General features: G+C 41.4%; 1 pseudogene; it reads left to right on the top strand.

The window, feature by feature from the left end:
- The first annotated feature begins 826 nt into the window (after positions 1 to 826).
- LOC103301214 (voltage-dependent anion-selective channel protein 2-like) lies at positions 827 to 1703 on the top strand (annotated as a pseudogene).
- The last annotated feature ends 2937 nt before the right edge of the window (positions 1704 to 4640 follow it).

Here is a 4640-nt window from a genome sequence, read left to right as displayed (position 1 = left end):
AAGTTCGACTACATAAAAACAAACACTTGCCCTCGCCGGTTTGGACGAGTGGATAGAGCATCTGCCTGCGGACTGAAGGGTCCCAGGTTCAATTCCGGCCAAGGGCACATGTCCAGGTTGTGGGCTCGATCCCCAGTAGGGGGCTTGCAGGAGGTATCCAATCAATGATTCTCTCATCATTGATGTTTCGATCTCTCTCTCCCTCTCCCTTCCTCTCTGAAATCAATAAAAATATATTTTAAAAAAAACACAACACTTAAAAAAAGCATGCATGGTAGAGACAACACAGCTTAGCAAAACCAAAACATAAATGAACAGGAAATTTAAAAAAATGTTTTCTGCTCCTATCATAGACTAAGGGCTGATCTCTCCCTAATTAGCATAGAGCCCCTAGAAATCAGTAAGAAGAGTAATAATGGAAAAATGGGCAAAGGATATGACAGTTCACGGAAAAGAAATTATTAGTAGATCTAAGATACATGAAAAGGTATTCACCCTAAAATAAATAAGATGAAAGCAAATTAAAATCATATCGATACTATTTTTCACTTCTCAGATTGCAAAAATCTGGTAACATTCCATTGGTGAGGGACATGGAGAAAGAGACCTTCTCAGAAGGCACTGGTGGGAGTATATTGGTACAGCCGTCTACAGGAAGCCATTTGGAAATATTTATAAAAATTACGAACGGGGGTCCCTGGAGGGAGGAAGACAGGTTGCGGAATGGTGTCTCCTTCTCTCTGCCCTGCAGCCCACCCCCAGGCCCCCAGCCAGCCTCCAGGGAGAAGCCCTGAGCGCCGTCCCATCACCTCCCCACAGCTTTACCATGGCCGCCAGCACAGAGAGCTGCACGTGGCCAATGCGTAGTCCTCCATCATATTAGTATGTTGACCTGGGCAAAGTTGCTAGAAATCTTTTCAAAAGCGAACTTGGTTTTGGGTGGATCAAACTGGATGTAAAAACAAGCTATACCGTGATATGGAATTCTCAACATCTGGTTCATCCAGTGCAGCCACTGGTGAAGTTACTGGGACCTTGGAGACCGACAGAAATGGTGTGAACATGGCCTCCTTCCCCAGAGCAATGGGCACTGGGAACACCCTGGGAACAGAAACCACATTGAAGACTAGGTTTGTCCAGGTTTGAAACTGACAGTTAATACCGCCTCTTCATCAAACACGGGAAAGAAAAGTGGTAAAACCAGGTCTTCTCACAGAGGGAGTGCCTAAACCCTTGTTGTGCTTTTGACTCTCTTGTGCTGGACCTGCGATCATGGTGCGTCAGTCTTTGGTTACGAGGGCTGGCTTGCTGGGTTCCGGATGACCTTTGACAATGCCAAATCAAAGCTGACAAGGACTAACTTTGCAGAGGGCTACAGGACTGGGACTCCCGGCTGCACACTGATGTCAAGGATGGGACAGAATGTGGAGTATCAATTTATTAAAAAGTGTGTGAAGGTCTTAACCCGTCAGCAAATCTTGTCTGGACATCAGGCACCAACGGTGCTCGCTTTGGCATTGCAGTGAAACATCAGTCGGATCCCACTGCTTCCATTTCTGCAAAAGCCAACAGCTCTGGTCTAATTGGAGTGGGCCCACTCAGACCTGAGCCTGGTGCCACGTTACCCCGCCTGCTCAGGTAGGTGGGAAGAGCATTCGTGTGGAGGCCACGGACTTTGGCTTGCCCTGGAGTTGGAGGCTTAGTCCAGCTGAAAGAAACCTCTGGGGATGAATATCAGGAGATTTGGCCTTCATATATTTCCAGGGTGACCAGCAGCCTCCCCGCCCCAAGAAGGTGGTCAGAACAAAGGGCGATCTGAATAAGAGCTGTACTTTAAACATCTAGGCAGTTACTCGTTCCCTGGTTTCTAGTGGAATTGGTGATGTACCCAGTTACCAATGCGCCATCCTGCAGCCACTTATGCATCACTTAATGTATTTAACTGCTGAATGCACTACCCACCAACAGACCTTTATGAAAACTGAAAAAAATTACAAATGTATATGCCATTTGGCCCACAATTTCACTTCAGAAAATGTATTCTACCAATATACTTCACCATGTACAAATGATGTATTTATAAAATTATTAATTGCAGCAGTAGTTCCAAAACATTGGAAATAACCTAAGTGTCCAAACAGAAATGATCACAAAATTATGATACATCTGTGAAATGCAATGTTATGTAGCTATAACAAAAAACGAGGAGACTCTTTTATGTGCTGATATAAACGATTCCTGAACTGGAAAAGTGCAGAACAGTGTTAGAGTATGCCTTCTTTAGTGAAAAGGGAAGGATAAAATATTTCTTGTTGCTTATGTTATTTTATTATATACTTAAAAAATTGAAAATTGTGTAAGAAAAAAGCATTGGTTGTCTGTTGGGGGAAAGAGGTGGAAATGCGGTTTTAAGTTTTTAATTACATATAGTACTTACTCTCGCTCCATATGCTAACTTCTTCTCGACTTTAACAGTCACGCACATTAAATCAACTGACAGGCCACTGACAGGCCACAGCCCACAGTGTGGAACTGGCATTGCTCTTCTTCAGTCGCCAGGTGTCGAGCTGCCCGGGCCGAGTGGCGATGAGGGGGCCTGTCTGCGGCCGGGAGCCGGCAGGTTGTCTCCGTGAGCTCCGGCTCACCTTGTTAGAAACCCCAGGTGTGTGCCTGCCTGAGCAGGACCCACGTCCATGCACACTTTTATGTGTGTCTGAATAATTATTCCATTCACAAAGCGATGCTTTGTTTTGGCTTAGTTTTTGTTTTGTGGTGAGCTCCACATCGATGGCAGTGTGCAGACAGAGACTGCTGGTGGCATAAAGGGAGTCCGCTTTGGAACCACGGTTAGACCAAGTGATCTGCACAGTCCTTATTTTTTAAGCTGTTCTTATTGTGGTAAAATATATATAGCACAAAACTTGCTAACTTAACCACGGCCAGTGTACAATTCAGTGGTATTAATCAAATTCCCAATGGCACGCGGCCGTCACTACTATCTATTTCCCAAAGTTTTGATCGCCCCAAATAGAAATTCTGTAATCATGAAGCAATAACTCCCCATGTTTCCTTCACCACAGCCCCTGGTAACTTCTATTCTCCTTTCTTTCTCCATGAATTTGCCTATTCTAGACATTCCATGTAAGTGGAATAATAAAATATTTGTCCTCTTATAACTGGCTTGTTTCACTTGGCATATTTTCAAGGTTTGTCCATATGTCAAGATGTCATTTTTAATAGGTAAATAATATTCAATTGTATGTTTATCTGTTCTTCTGTTGATAGACACTTGAATAGTTTTCACCTTTTGGTTACTGACAATAAAACTGTTATGAACAGCAAAGTTGTAAGATAACAAAATTAACACAAAAAATTAAGGTTATGTCTATGTATCAGTAATGAATAATATAAAAAGAAAATTAAGAAAACAACTCAATTTATAATAGCATCATAAATAATAAAACACTTAGGAATAAGTTTAACCAAGGAAGTATAAGACTTGTGCAAAAACTATAAGACATTGCTAAAAGCAATTAAAGAAGACATAAATAAATGAAAAGATAACCCATGTTTATAGACTGGAAGACTTAATATTGTTAACGTGGTAATGCTATCCAAAATAATATGTAGATTCAATGCAATCCCCATAAAAATTCCAATGGCATTTTTTTCAGAAATGGAAAACTCATCTTAAAATTCATATAGAATTTCAAGGGACTCTCAATAAGTAAAAACAATCCTATATAATAAAAGGCTAATATGCAAATTGACCAAACATTGGAAAGACTGGTCGCTATGACATGCATTGACCACCAGGGGGTAGACACTCAAAGCAGGAGCTGCCCCTTGGTGGTCAGTGAGTTCCCACAAGGGGAGCGCTGCTCAGCCAGAAGCTGGGCTCACAGTTGGTGAGCGCAGTGGCGGTGGCAGGAGCCTCTCCTGCCTCTGTGGCAGCACTAAGGATGTCCAACTGCTGGGCTGAGGGACCCCCACCCCCGAGCGCATGAATTTCGTGCACTGAGCCTCTAGTATTGAATTATAAGGAAGTTGGAGGACTCACACTTTCTGATTTCAAATTTTACTGCAAAGCTACATAAATCAAAACAGTGTGGCATTTGAATAAGGATAGATATGTTGACCAATGGAATGGAATTGAGAGCCCAGAAATAAACCCTACTTTTCTATAATCAACTGTTTTTTGACAAGAGTACCAAGGTCATTTAATGGGGAAAGAACAATCTCTTCAACAAATGATGCTAAAAAAAATATCCACTTACAAAAAAATGAAGTTGGATCCTTATCTTCTACCATATACAAAAATATTTCAAAATGGATCAATGATCTAAATGTAAAAGCTAAAACTATAAAACTTTTAGAAGAAAACATAGAAACAATTCTACATAACCTTGGATTTAGCGATGGTTTCTTAACTATGACAACTGAAGCATAGGAAACAAAAGAAAAAAAGATAAAGTGTACTTCATTCTATCTAAAAACGTCTGTGCATCAAATGATCACTATCAAGAGAGTGGAAAGACAACCCACAGAATGGGAGAACATTTTTGCAAATCATATCTGATGAGGGCTTAGTATCTACACTAATAAAAGAGAAATATGCAAATTGACCGTACCTCCGCGAT

This window comes from Eptesicus fuscus, chromosome 11 (genome assembly GCF_027574615.1).
Source record: "Eptesicus fuscus isolate TK198812 chromosome 11, DD_ASM_mEF_20220401, whole genome shotgun sequence".
Taxonomy (NCBI): Eukaryota; Metazoa; Chordata; class Mammalia; order Chiroptera; family Vespertilionidae; genus Eptesicus; species Eptesicus fuscus.
The sequence above is the reverse complement of the archived record's forward strand: the minus strand, read 5'-3'. Positions and strand labels throughout refer to the sequence as shown.